This window comes from Camellia sinensis, chromosome 8 (genome assembly GCF_055761805.1).
Source record: "Camellia sinensis isolate YWXY chromosome 8, ASM5576180v1, whole genome shotgun sequence".
Taxonomy (NCBI): domain Eukaryota; kingdom Viridiplantae; phylum Streptophyta; class Magnoliopsida; order Ericales; family Theaceae; genus Camellia; species Camellia sinensis.
Genome location: NC_138968.1, coordinates 199,006,381 through 199,021,587, shown reverse-complemented (window position 1 = coordinate 199,021,587; position 15,207 = coordinate 199,006,381). Strand labels below are relative to the sequence as shown.

Below are 15,207 nucleotides of genomic sequence, written 5' to 3'. Positions count from 1 at the left end.
CTGAGCTATTCAGGGGGTTGTGCTCTACCCAAATGGAGGCGGCCACCTTAGCAGGGGCTCTGCTGAGAAAGGCGGCGGCTGCAAAAGGTGAAGTGAAACCTCTGAAGGCAAAGTTGGAGGAGGCGAAGGCCCAACTTACAAGTTTAAGGAGAGAGATTGCTGGATAGAGGGAGACCGCGCGAAGTGTGTGCGCTAGGGGGTTGAAAGAGGCCCAGAAGGCCAAGAAGATGCAAGTGTTGGCGATAGTGCAGGGATACTCAGCTGAGCGAGCCAATGTTGAACTGCTCGCGATCAAGTTGGAGCTGGAAGCGGAACGCCACAAGGTGGTGTCACTCGAGTTCCAATTGCGGAACAAGCAGAAGAAACTAGAAGAGGCCCAGGCTGCTTGCACCGTCGCCAACGATCAGTGGGAAGAGGCCATGACTAGCAACGAGGATCTTCGAGCTCAGTCAATCAAAGAGAAAGAAGAGTTAGATCGGAACGTTGCTAAGCTAGAGAGGACGTTGGTGGACAAGCGGGCCAAGTCAATGGAGGAGAAGGCGAGGTTAGAGAAGGAGTTAGGAGAAGAGAAGACCAAGGCAGCCTTTGAGAGGGCAGCATACCCCGACATGTGCATCGCTGCGGTGGAGCAATTCAAGGGGTCTACTAACTTCCAGATGGCGATCGATGCTGCGAATGCCAGTAACTTGGCAAGGGAGGCGTCTGGGGGGGGGGGCTAGTCCGTCGGGGGCGACCGCTGGGAGCATGAGTGAAGAAGAAGTAATCCAAAGCTTCCAACGGTCGGACTTCTACAAACACGAGATGGCTGAGTACTGGGACAGCGACTGGAAGATGTTCAGGCGTAAAGCAGAAGAGCTGTTCCTAGACTTAGACTTCAGTAGGGTCAAGATTGATGAAGACGACGTGGCCCAGACCCCCCTAGACGAGGGCGTTGAAGAAGAAGATCTCGCATCAAGTGAAGAGGAGTGAGTGGTGTGGAGAAAGTTTGTATTTAGGATTTTGGTTGTTTTGTGTTTTGTTTGTTTGTTTGTTTGTTTGTTTGTTTGTTTTTTGAATTGCTGTAATAAACTAATGTACAAGTTTGTGAATGAATAAAATTATGACTTGTGTTTGGCATACTATTGTTTTTATGTTTGTGATTCTGCAATGAACCTCAACTTATGTTTGTGTAAATCATTGTGGAGTGTGAGATGTAAGAAAACCTCAACGCAGAGTGAAGTTGAAAATGTAAGAAAGCCTCAACGCAGAGTGAAGTTTGAAATGTAAGAAAACCTCAATGCAAAGTGAAATTTAAAATGTAAGAAAACCTCAATGCAGAGTGAAGTTTAAAATGTAAGAAAACCTCAATGCAGAGTGAAGTTGTGAATCATGACCTAGCAAGGAGCCAGTCTGACTTAGAAAATGTTGAACCGGAATTTGACTAAGTATGGCAACTCTGCCACGATCAGAAAGTTGTAATGGTGGCTCAGACTGGTGGAGGCTTTAGGTAACTCGGTCTAGCCGAGCTCTTCATGCTCAGTCTGGCTGAGGTTTTAAGTAACTTGGTCTGGCTGAGCTCTTCATGCTCAGTCTGGCTGAGGCTTCAATCAAGGCGTTATTGAAATACCACGCAAATAACTGAGATAGAAGCTTGTTGTCATACAAAGTGCAGCCCATTTGATCATAAATTTACACCATATGAGGAGAGAATGAGAGCATCCAAGTGCGTAGATTGTCAAAAAGAAAATACAGCGATTGATCAATACAAAAATGCAACTTTTATTGAAAATAACGCTTCAAATGCTCAGCGTTCCAAGGATGGGGGAGGTCTCGACCTTCCATATTCTGAAGTCGGTAAGTACCCGGACGAGGTCTGGCTTTCATAATGTAAGGTCCTTCCTACTTGGCTGTCAGTTTATCCATAGTCGGATTTTTTGTGGCAAGAGTTGCTTCTCGCAAAACAAGATCCCCCACTGCGAATTCCCTCGGTCTGACTTTGCGGTTGTAGTGGGTTCTCATTTTCTGTTGGTATGAGGCCCGTCTGACTGCAGTGGTTTCTCAGAGCTCTTCAATTAGGTCCAGGTCTGCCCAACGCAGCTCTTCAATTAGCTCTGGATTCGGATGTAGAACCCTTGGGGTAAGAAGACCGATTTTCACTGGGATGACCGCCTCAACGCCGTATGTTAAGCAAAAAGGGGTCTCCCTAGTGGGAGTTCGAGCGGTAGTGCGGGAGGCCCAGAGTACATTCGGTAGTTCCTCAGTCCAGAGTCCTTTAGCAGCTTCCAACTTGGTTTTGATGATTTTCAGAAAAGAACAGTTGGTGACTTCAACTTGGCCATTGGCTTGGGGATGACCTGGGGAAGAGAAACATGGCTGGATTCGAAACTCTACACAGAATTTCCTGAAGTTGGCACTGTCGAATTGTTTGCTGTTGTCGGAGATGATAGCTTGAGGGATGCCAAATCTGCAGACGATCGACTGGCAGATGAATCTGGTTGTGTTCCGCTGGGTAATTGTGGCAAGGGGCTCTGCCTCAACCCATTTAGTGAAGTAATCAATGGCGGCGATGGCGAATTTGGTTTGGCCTCAGCTAGTGGGCGATGGGCCAACTAGGTCGATCCCCCATTTGGCGAATGGGTAGGGGCTGCACAGTGTGATCAATTCCGTAAGAGAAGCATGGGGGATGTTGGCAAAACGTTAGCACTTATCACATTTGAGCCCAAAGTCAGCTGCATCGTGATTCAGAGTAGGCCAGAAATAACCAGTGCGAAGTATTTTGTGGGCTAGGGACCGGGCGCTCGAATGATTACCACAGATACCCTCATGGACTTTCCTTATCACGTAGGTTGCTTGAGCTGGATTAAGGCATCGCAGATACGGGCATGAAAAGCCGCATTTATACAAGAGGCCGCTGTCAAGAATGTAGTTGGACGACCGGGCCCTCACTTTGGCAGCTTGCTGTTTGTCGGCTGGTAGTTCCCCTGTTGTCAGAAATAAAAAGATGTCGGCCACCCAAGGATGGGTTCATTTTGGAGGAAATAGACTTGCTGCTAGTTTGGGGAAATGGCTGGGTGAGTCAGGTACTCGAGGTGGACACCGTGGCTAAGGTCTGACTAGTCTGCTGAAGCCAACTGAGCCATTTTATCTGCCTTGGAGTTATCGGTCCGAGGGATGTACTTGATATGGAACCTGGTGAAGAGGCGAGCGAGAGGAAGTGTAATATCCCGATAAGCCCATATTGTGTCTTCTTTGGCATCGAATTCTCCCGTGATTTGACCGACAATGAGCTGGGAATTGCTGAACACTTGGATATGGCTAACACCAATGTCTCTGGCGAGGCGGAGACCTGCAATCAACGCCTCATATTCGGCTTCATTATTGCTTGCATCGAACAAGAAACAGAGGGCACATTTGAAATAACCACCCTCAGGGGTGGTGAGGATGAGACCAGTCCCACTGCCTTTCTTGCGGGATGATCCGTCGACATTGAGGGTCCAGGAGTGGGGGTTCTCTAGTTTGGTAGGGGGTGGTGGGGGTGGAGGAGCTGTGGTTAGGATGAGATTCGTGAATTCCAGGATGAAATCGGCAATAGCCTACCCCTTAATGGCTGTACAAGGCCGGTAGGAGATATCAAACTGGCTGAGTTCGACCAAGCATTGCATAAGTCTGCCGGAGAGCTCTGGCTGTTGCATGATCTTTTTCAATGATTGGTCAGTGAGGACCACTATGAAGTGGGCTTGGAAGTAAGGACGGAGTCGTCTGGAGGCGGTGACCAAGGCCAAGGACATTTTTTTCAACAATGGGTAATTCTGTTCCGCTCCCCTGAGAGCCCGACTGATGTAGTAGACCAGCCGTTGGATGGAGCTGTCTTCCCTGATGAGAGCTGCACTGACTGCGGTGTTTGACACGGCTAAATAGAGGAAGAGGGGTTCTCCCGTGATTGCCTGAGAAAGGAGGGGGGGTTGGCCATGCACTGTTTCAATTGTTGGAAGGCCTCCTCGGACTCGGTCGTCCACTCAAAAGTTTGCCGAAGTACTTTGAAGAAGGGGAGGTACTTGTCCGTTGCGCGAGAAATGAAGCGGTTGAGGGCGGTAACTCGACCAGTAAGTCTCTGAACCTTCTTAATCGTTCTGGATGACTGCATTTCAATCAGGGCCTTGATTTTTTAGGGGTTAGCTTCAATGCCCCGCTGACTGACCATGAAACCCAGAAACTTCCCAGATTCTACGCCGAAGGCGCATTTCTCCAGATTGAGCGTCATTTGGTACTTTCGTAGGATAGCGAAGGTCTCTTGTAGGTCGGCCAAATGATCAGTGGAGAGCTTGCTCTTGACTAGCATGTCGTCGACATATACTTCCATGTTCCGACCTATCTGATGATGAAAGACAGCATTGACCAACCGTTGGTAGGTGGCCCCAGCATTCTTCAACCCAAATGGAATCACACGGTAATGGTAGGTACCACGGTCGGTGATGTAGGATGTGTGTTCCCGATCAGACGAGTGCATCAAAATTTAGTTATACCCAGAGAAGGCATCCATCAAGCTGAGCATTTGATGACCAACCGTGGCGTCAACCAGCAGATCTATGCGAGGAAGGGGATAGCTGTCTTTAGGGTAAGCTCGATTAAGGTCGGAGTAGTCAACACAGAGTCGCCATTTACCGTTGTTCTTACGGACCAGGACCACGTTTGACAACCATCTAGGGTAGTTCACGTTCTTGATGAATTGTGCCTCAAGGAGCTTATCTACTTCCGCGGCAATGAGAGTGTTGCGCTCTAGATGAAAGATGCGTTGCTTCTGGTGGAAGGGTCGGAAATGAGGTTCAATGCTGAGGCGATGGATTATGAAGGAGGGGTCGATACCCGGCACATCGGAGTGGGTCCAGTCAAATACATCTTTGTGCTCGATCAGGAGGGCGGTAAGGTCGGTTTTTGCCTGGGTGGATAGTTGGCTGCCGATCTTGGCAGTTTTTGTTGGGTTGGTGGGATCGATGAGGACCTCGACAAGCTCTTCCACTGGTTCCCTCCTAACCGGCTCGTCCTCGTCTCTGACATCGAGTCCTTCAATGATCATAGCTTCCTTCAGCTTGACTTCTTTAAGTGAGGCGACATAACATTCTCTGGCTATGGTCTGCTCTCCCCTAACTGCCCCGACCCCAAGATCGGTAGGGAACTTGATAGCAAGGTGGTAAGTGGATGTGATAGCTTGGAAGGCATTTAGGGAGGTGCGGCCAAGGATGATGTTGTAGGCAGAGGGACAGTCAACAATAAGGAAGTTGAGTAACTTGGTGGTCTGACGCGAGTACTTGCCAATTGTGATGGGAAGATTGATGGAGCCGATGGAGATCACCCGGTCGCCAGTAAAACCAACCAAAGGGGTTTGGAGAGGAGATAGACTTTCTTCCCCGATCTTGAGCTGGCGGAAACAATTGAGGAAGATGATGTCTGAAGAACTGCCGTTGTCGACGAGAACCCGTCTGACCTTGTAATTGGAGAGGAGAACGGAAATGACGAGAGGGTCGTCATGGGGGTAACGGATGCTTGTGCAGTCGATGTCTGTAAAAGTGATAGGCTCGATCCACTGCCGGGGCTGTTTGGGGGGTCGGTCCAATGTGGCAACTTCTTTGTCTGAGCCCTACCTTATTTTCCTGAGTTCTGCCCGCTGAACCGAGCGGGATGGTCCTCCACAAGCACGCCCATCGGAAATAACTCCGATTTCTCCAACAGGTGGGGCGGGGTTGCCTTGTGCCCGAGGTTGTTGCGGAGAGCGATCATGACCTTGGTTAGGTTATGCTGGTTGTCGGGGAGGGCTGCGTCGGCAGTTATTTCTGATAGGTTCATTCCGTTACCTCTGCTGAGGGCGAGTATCCGTAAATCGACTAAGACGTCCTTGACGAATCAACCCCTCGACCTAATCTTTGAGGTTAACACACTCCTCGGTATTATGGCCGTGGTCCTGGTGAAAACAGAAATATTTGAACTGGTCTCTCCGACTGGAAGGAGTCCGTGATGGTTGGCGCCATTTTAAAGGGTAGTCTTGCTGAATTTGATTGAGGACTTGTTCCATGGGGAAATTGAGGGGTGTGTACCGCTCGAACCGCCCGGGCAGTCGAACTGGTGCCGACCGGTTGGCTCGAGAGGGTCGGTCAGTATACTGACTTGTTGGGTTATTGTACTGGGTATGTCTGGTTTCTGAGTCTTTTTGCTTTTCCTGGGGGGTCGGGTTTTTTGCTGTAGAGTCTTGGCGAGCGGCTAGGGAATCTTTGGCATTCATGTATTTTCGGGCTTTGGAGAATAGGGTTGCCATAGAGGTCGGGGGGTTTTTAGAGAAGGAGAAAAGGAAGTCAGACGATCGTAGACCGGCCATAAAAGCCGTAAGGATGATCTTGGCACTGTTTTCCGCTACCTGCAAGGCTTCGGAATTGAAGCGGGTATCGAAACTGCACAGCGACTCCTCCTCGGTTTGACGGATGTTGAGGAGTTGGGTAGCCGGACACCGTTGGCGCTGGGCTCCAATGAAATGGTTGAGGAAGGAGTCGATGAGGTGCTGGAAAGTGGAGACAGAGTCTGCTGGCAATTGACTAAACCAAAGTCGAGTTAACCCCTTAAGTGTCACGGGAAAAGCCCGACACATGATTTCGTTAGGGAATGCATGGAGGATCATGAGGGTTCTGTAGGTCTCCAAGTGGTCGACTGGATCCGTCGTACCGTCAAAAGAGTCGATGGTGGGCATTTTGAACTTGGGGGGTAGAGGTTTATCTCGGATGGAGGCAACGAATGATGAGTTGGCTGTAGTGGAGGGTTTATGCTGTATGTTCTGCATGACTCCTTAGAGTTGGAGCTTCATGGCTCAGAGTTCTGCATCCCAGAGAGGAATGTTGTCACCACCGGAGGGCAGCGGGGGTTGGACGCTGCTGGCCTCTTCTTCAGGGGTCAGTGCCAGGACTAATGGATATGGGGCTCGGGGTGGTGGATTTATATGTGGGTGAGGGGGTCGCAAGCCTTCCAAGTTGGGTGGATTAGGCTATTGGATAGTATGGCTTGGGGCTCGCTCTTGGTTGGGTGAGATATCTGGAGGTGGTGGAGGGGGCATAAGAAGGTTTCTTTGGAGTAGAGCATTAATCAGGGCTTGGTTTCGCTCGGTCAGGCGGTTAATGCTGTTGGTGAGCTCGGTGAAATACTGTGGTGGGTTGTTTGGATTGGGAGGGTCGGCTTGGTGGTCAGGAACATTGGGGTGGGAAGCCATGGAGCTAGTTGTGACCATTCACCTTTGTAGGTGGTAGGAAGGGGTTATTGGGAAAGGGCCTCTGGCGACAATGAGCACAACTGGCGCGCGAAGTAAGAGAGTTCCCACAGACGGCGCCAACTGATCTACAAAAAAATTGTCATGTAGTAGCGGCCAAAACTGTCGCTAAAAGTAACAAAAACCGTCACTAAAACCTTGCACACTTTTACCTACGGTTTGAATAGCGACGGCCAAGGCGCTGCTATAGAGCCGTCAGCATAGGTTTATTGTGACACTTTTATCAAGCGCTGGTATAAATATTTCTCTTGCGACGGTTAGTGTAACGATGGTTATAAACGTCGCTATATCTCAAATTTTACCCATTGCTTGATACCTTTATAGCGACGGTCTGACTACTGCTACAACCTGTGCTTTTGCGACATTTTGTCAACTGCTATTACATTTTAACTCTATTCCATCAGTTTTACACCGTCGCTATAACCATTTATTTTTTTTTGAATTTTATTTGTAGCGATGGTTATTAACTGCGATTATAAGCTACGTTTTACTATTCAATTACCAATAATATATAGTTTCAAATTTTTAATGGTTTATCTCTGCTTACATAATCACCATTATATATATAAAAGCACTATGTTATTCTAATGGCTCCGTAGTCAATAAATGTAAAAGATAAAAGAGTGCATTTTCATAATCTCAAAATATCCAAAACACCTAAATTAAAAGGTTCATTACATAAGCTTGTCATATCAAAATAAATCAAATGTTTCTAGCAAACTAATAGTTACACCATAATCCAAAAGGTACATATAAACTTGTCACATGAGAATAGTACTCAAAAGTATTACTCATAACGCCATTTTATAAAGACCTCCATGAAACATGTTCAAATCAAGAAACGACATCCATTTTGATGCTTTCATATTGTCCTAGGTTCTGCAATAAAAACGACTTTGATGTTGATGCTTTCATATTGTCCTGTTTCCTGCAACAAAAATGATTAAATGAGCATAAGTATCATTTTCAATTTGAAAATCTATAAATCACATAATACAACATAGACGAGTGATTATTTGGTGGTTTTGGAGCATTACTCCATATCTCTTATCACTTGACACTCATCAAGTTCTCCAAACTTTTAATAAACCCTATTGAATCTCACAATTTTAACCAATAAATATTATGTATGTGAGTATGCCTATAAAAAAGTATGTCTATTTGAAAACTAAATTCCCAAGTCCAATTGGTTCAAAGAAAATGGAGCGACAAAAAATAAGTGATAATATAATGTTTGGTATTGTTTATCATTTGTGGTTCTTAAGAATGCTAGAAACTCCAAAGAAAGTAGCTTACAACATCATTGATAGACAGAAGGGATATAAACACAGGATTTTTATATTCCACAACCATGAAGGGGACAACTAGGAAATTCTTTTGAGTGTACACCATCTTCTCTAATCCAATTCACCCTTATATCTCTTTTAATTATTCAAAGTATGTCTAACATGTTTCTTCAATAAAATAACCAACATTCAAACCCCCAACAAACAATTTAGAACAGTTTTTTTGAAGTAACCCAACAATTTCGATTTCCAAAAATGCATAGAGAATTGCTAATTGAATAAATAATTATGCCACAATAACAACTAATCAGTTTTCAATATTGACTCATATTTCTCATTCAACAAACAGCCCAAAAATTTAGATATAAAATTTCACATGCATGCATGTTTGTCCTCCATTTGTATATATATGTATGTATTTGTGTCCAACTCCTTGGGATGACATAATAAAAGTTTGTTTGATTTCCACTAGCTTCCTTTCAAGATAAATGTTATCATACTATGCTACTTATACTTGTATGTTTCAAACACAACTCATTATAAATCAGACAATCTATTGGTTAGATACTAAAGCTAATATAGAATATAACAAATAAGCATTAGTCACTGAACCTTCATCATCAGTGACAGAGGGGCCCATGTTCTGCTGTTTTGCCCTATGGTGTGGAAAGTTTGGGCTAACATATTGAAGTATTGGAGGATGGTTTGGGTAATGCTAGGTTTAGTAGAGGGGCTTCTTCAATGGTGGGTAGGCACCAAATTCAAAAAGTTGGTTCTCAAAATTTGGAAACTAGTTACCTTAGCAGTGCTGTGGTCAATTTGGGGGGCTTGAAATGACTGCCTATTCAATGTTAAGCAAGTAGATTGTGATAAAATAAAAGAGTAACATGTGTGTGGGCATCATTTGATACTTAGTAGTTGCAGGGAAGGGGCTGAAGATGTAGCTTGAAGATTGCTTTGGATGTTGTTGTGTGACTGCATCAACAGCAAGTCAAGACAAGAAAGGGGTTGATGGTGTGGTTTGGTGGTTATTTTGGTTGCAACCATCATTCAAACCCCTTTTAATTAACAAGAGAAAAACATACCCTAGCCTAGTAAACCCCCCTAATTAATAGAGAAAACAACAATAAGTATTTGAATCAGCCAATAAGTCCAAACATTAATTAGTAGCAGCCACTAATCAAGCAACCAACAACAACATCCAATGGTCTATTCTTTTGATCTCACATTAGAGTTTGATACGCTGCTAATATTAAAATTTGTAATGATTTGAAACATGAAAATAACATTAAAAAAGAGGACTTATAGTTTGTATCTCAACTAAAAATCTGATAATACCGGTACTTTGCATTTCTTCTTCCCTTAACTAGTCCTTATCTAAGTCATCTTCAAACTGAGGGTTAGCCTCTAATTCTTAAGGTTGAGGATGTGGAACCTGTGATGGAGCATGTGAGAGATGTGACCAACTAGAGTATGATGAGCCATTCGATCGACTAGGCTATGAAGTTTTATTTAGCAAGTTAAGTTGTGAAGAGTTATTTGCTAGGCTAGGTTGTGAAGGGCCATTTGATCGCTTGTGTTGTGACTCATTCTCAATACTGCAAGTTGGAAATCGTTTCTTTGCCATATCTACTAGACAAACAATAGATGTAATTAATCAAGAACTAACATATTAATCAAATTAAATGAGCATTCTTTTTATTTTTATTTTTATTTTTATATCAGCAAAAGAAAAGGACCTTTATTGATGAATCATAAACTTACAATTGCAACGACAATATATCAATGAAAGATGGGCGCAAGCCAAATCAAGTCTGCCCAAATACAGCAGTGTACAAAATAAAAGCAGGCCTCTGTTTCTCCTCTGCTCCAGGAACTAATGCAGTCACAAAAAATTCCACTGCAACACTTCTCACCTTTAAAAAGAGCAGCAGTCCAAACTGCAGATGCTTTACTACCTCCTAAAGCTAGCTTACCCAAGACATAATCTAGTTTGATGAAGTTTATAGACAAAGCCACTTACACAATGGTGGATTGGGTATAAATTCAACTCACTCACACAATGGTGGATTGGGTATCAGTTTGTCTAGTTATTAGCAGCAAAGGCTGAAAATTGGAACCCTTGTTTTGACATTGAGCAAGTCTCTAGCAAAACTTACTAGATTCAATTTACAAGGATTTTCTACATAGGATGATCTACCCATAATATTTTTGGCTTAGTCGAATCAACCTTCTTCTTCGATCTACATATACAAATTTAAATCACAGAAAGTTTAAAATTATGGATAGTATAATTTATTATTACCTTTGATTCCTTTCATCTACTATTTTATTATTGTTACCTTTTTAGCTATAGGATAAATTCCACTTTACCCTCTTAAATTTTTACTAAATATCACTTCAAAAAAAGGTAACTTTTAAAGAATTGTTACATAAATAGATAAGAAATTGAGATATCATGTAAAAGCCACATGTATGTTTTTGCAAATTAAGTCTTGAAAAGCATTAAACCTGAGGCAACATACATGCTACTATATAACAAACTCCAAGTGCATGATTTGATCAACCACAAAACAGTGTTCAAGAAAGGAATTATATAATCACGTGATGAACAATATTTTTCTATAAAGTTGCGCTATATTCAGAGATTTAGATTATGTTTGGTACAATTTTGGAGTTATTTATTTATTTTGAGAATACATATAATAATGTTTGGTGTACCTTTTACTTATAATTTATGAGATAAAACTAAACATAAATAAATTAAAAGAACAAAGGAAGCAACCTATTTTACAACTAATATGAAAACAAATATTTGCTAGAGAAGAAAACTATGACAAACTGTGAGTTCTTTACAACTTTAAAGCAAAAACTACATGCTTTGCTATTTGTTTTTCTACATGTTTTGTGGGATTGTATTGATGTGGTTATGTGAGCATACATTTGAGGGGTTTATAATAATAAATAAATAGAAATGGAAAAGAAAAAAAAAAATAGGAGCAACAAAAAGTGTGCCTGTGGCTTGGTATACAAGAGAGGCAATTGAATATAGGAGCCCACAGCCCATTATAATCTCCAGTATAATATACTATTTTTTGGATTTGTCCCTATGATATTGATGGTTTGGTTGTTGGTGATTTGAGATTGGTTTCAATGATATGAAGATATGTATTTGGGCATTTGTTTCATAGTTGCTAAACTAGTTAAAAAGGTGGAATGTTTCAAAGTTTTTATGTTGATAATAAATATTCTTTAATTATGTCTTTAGATTCAAAAAAAAAATGGTGTACATAATTGTTGAATTTCCTCTAATGACATTATTAAGCCAACAAAACATTACAAGATATGCATTAAATTCATGGACAACAATTTTCTTAACAAAAAAATAAAATAAATAAATAAATAAAAACATAACAAACCAATAAAGAAAAAGGTAGGCACTATTACTCCATTGTGACATTTTATCAAATACCTAACATACATACATAATAGATAGAGATGACCCACCTCTAGCCCTACTCAAACACAACAAAATGCAAAACAAATCAAAAGCTAAGTTTGACTTGATCTGTTATGTGCAACAGAGAGAGAAACAATGAAACAAATAGGCCAATCTCAAAACAAATAGATGAAATAGAGGCTAGAAACCTTAGATCACCTGGTTCTTGCGATGCCATCCTTGGTTTCATCACAAGCCAACATATTTCAAACCCAACTAAAACAACAGCCCGTCGGAGCCCCTGGCCTCTCTCCACAATCGACAAACTTCGATGGCTTATGGAATCCACCGACGACTCCTCTAACTCGAACGTGCGACCGCCGAAGAAGAGGATCCGCCGGCGCAAGCTGATCTCATTTGCCGCACGAAACATCAAACCCTCCTATCCTACGGTGATGATGGTTTCGGATTTGATGGTTTTAGCCCAATTGGGAAACAGTTTTATCATTTGTAGCCTATTTGTACATAACAGATCAAGTCAAACTAATGAGATTGGCATGCGTACAAAATGTACATTCTTTTATTCAAAAACAAAAACATAGGAAAAGAGGGGAAGGAAACAGAGACTAGTAGAAAGCAAAGAGGGGTAGAGAGAGAAACTGATAGACCAGAAGAAAGAGAGGGGTAAAGAAAGAGAAACAGAGAGAGCAGACTAACCTTTAAATCACAGTGGTGCTGTAGCGTGACGTCGTCGATACACCGGTAGAGGAAGAACAAAGGCTCAATGATGAAGTGTTGAGACTAGGGCACACAATCTAGGCTTTAAGGAGTTGAACGGTTTTGTTGGGGACTGATTCTGATATGTTATTCACCCAAAAAAAAGAAAAAGAAAAAATCAAATTTGAGTGCGAAATGAGATTTTTTTTTGGCGCCCCTTTATTTTTGCTTGGCTAATTGTAGCGGGTGAGTACAAACCGTCACCATAAAAAAATATATAGCAACGCTTTAAGGAAAAACTGTGACTAAAACTTGATTTTTTAGCAGCGGCCAACAACCGTCATGATAGTCCATTTCTAGCAGCATTTTTCGGGCTGCTGCAATAAAAAATGCTGGTAAAACTCGATTACAGTTCGTTCCAGGCGGAACGGGTCGGACTGATCCACACTCCTCAATCCCACATCCGAATGACCAAGCCCACCGAAAGACCTGCATACGAGTTCAACAGGAAACGGGGAGTCTCCCAACGAACCCTCTGACGAGCAAGTTAGAAAGAGAAGTGGAGTATAGTGATGGATTAGAGATAGGAAGCTTAACCTTCTTTTTGTCTTCGACCTTTGCTTATATCATCTGGTAATCATTTCGTTGTCCCTTCCGACCTGTCACCTTGGCCGAAAGTCTATGCTCTAGCTTACCTTGTTCATGGTGAAGGCGTTCTGTTCCGACAGAGAGGGGTCATCGCAATAAATGCTGTAAAGGGCTTCATTAATGGTGATGTGTCGTGTCAATAACTTTGCAGATCTTTGTCTGCTGATGTGGCTTGCCCTTCTCTCGCCATGTGTCTTGGTGTCATTGGTTCTTATTGCTACATGGGACTTCAGCAGTGCTGGGCTTTAGCATTTGAGTTATGTATTGGGTCCTGAATGGTGGGCTATAATCTTTATGGGTTTATCCATGTCACCTCTCGAACAAAATCACGTAAATGATATATATTTTGAAAAAAAAAAAAAAAAAAAATCAAGGAATTGATTCCTCTCCTATTGTTATGTTTTGTATTGATCAATGCATGTACATTAGTAAGGTTCTTGGAAGAGATGATTCATCACCACAATGCTCTGTGGCCATAATATTTTTTAAAATATATTTAGTTTCACGAAAAAGGGTTAATAAGCATAAAATTAACAAGTTTTGTGTTCTTGCCTATATGGTCTCTCATCTTTGTAATCGCATTACCCTCCGTCTTTGCTTTTGATGATGCCAATATTATGGCCTGTACATACAAAATAAGAAAATTATATAATAAATAAATGAAAATTTGAAGTACACAAAATTCGAGACAACTCTCTCGCATGCAGATGAGGCTTATGTGAAAGAATTGTGTCAAGTTTTATAAATGAATTTTGTGCATGTTAAAGAACTAGTAGATAATTACACCAATAGTTATAAAAAAATTTTGGTTGATAACTGGGAAAAAAAAAATGCATACATTCTTTAATTCTTACATTCATGACTGACCAGGATGGTAAGGAAGAAAAAGCAAAAGAAAACAAATTGACCCATGTGAGTAGTTGTTATTGAGAGAATTTTGAATAATACTTTCGATTGGAACACAAAAGGCTTTTATAGGCCGAAGTTAAAAATCTTAATTTTGTCTGTGCCTCTCTGTAACCATTACAATTTTAATTTGAAAAATGATATAAAATTCTACTTTTTAAATCTACATTCTAGACTCAATGATATGCTAATAAGATGATTAATTAATAATTAAAAAATATTGAATTATCAACCAACTATTTTCTTAACATATCATTGGGTTTAAAAAAATGGGTCTAACTTTCAGATCAGAATAGCAATGCTCTTTTAATTTTATGAAATATATAGCCATTGCTATAATCAATATCAATTAATTCTAGTTACCTATGAAGAAAGAGTAATACTGCTAGAGATTCTAAAAATTCTACCAAAAATTTTACCAAATGTCACGCATGGGTGTGGGACCCACATATGGGTCCCACATCCATGTGAGACATTTGGTAGAATTTTTGATTAAATTTTTAGGTCTCTAGCATTTTTGATTAAGAAAAGATGACAATAATTTTGAATTTAAAAATTAGCAAGGTTAGAGATGCAAAATTAATTAGGGTAAATTACACTTTGTCGATTCATGTTTTATCACTTTCCCATTATGGTCTTTAATGTTTTTTTTTTTACTTTACTCCTAAAACTAATTTTTGTTCAAAATTAGACAAAAAAAATGTCATAATAACTGTTACGTAACATAAAAAAATATATTATATTATATTAGAGTTTAAGTTTATGTTAAAAATGTGAATTATGTATAATAAAATATTTTTATATCGCGTGACTATTAATGTGTCATTTTATGTTTAATATTTTGAACAAAAATTAATTTTAGGAATAAATTGGGAAAAACTTAAAACATGAAGGGTCAAAGTGAGAAAAAAAAAAAAAAACTTTAAAGG

At 41.3% G+C, this 15,207-nt stretch overlaps 1 long non-coding RNA gene across 1 annotated transcript; it reads right to left on the bottom strand.

Moving 5' to 3' along the window:
- Positions 1-7,889: 7,889 nt before the first annotated feature.
- On the bottom strand, positions 7,890-13,034 carry LOC145796786 (uncharacterized). The gene is made up of 3 exons (XR_014337298.1): positions 12,725-13,034; positions 12,227-12,522; positions 7,890-8,210 (listed from the first exon to the last, which is right to left on the bottom strand). It is a non-coding gene; the product is annotated as an uncharacterized LOC145796786 (long non-coding RNA).
- Positions 13,035-15,207: the final 2,173 nt, after the last annotated feature.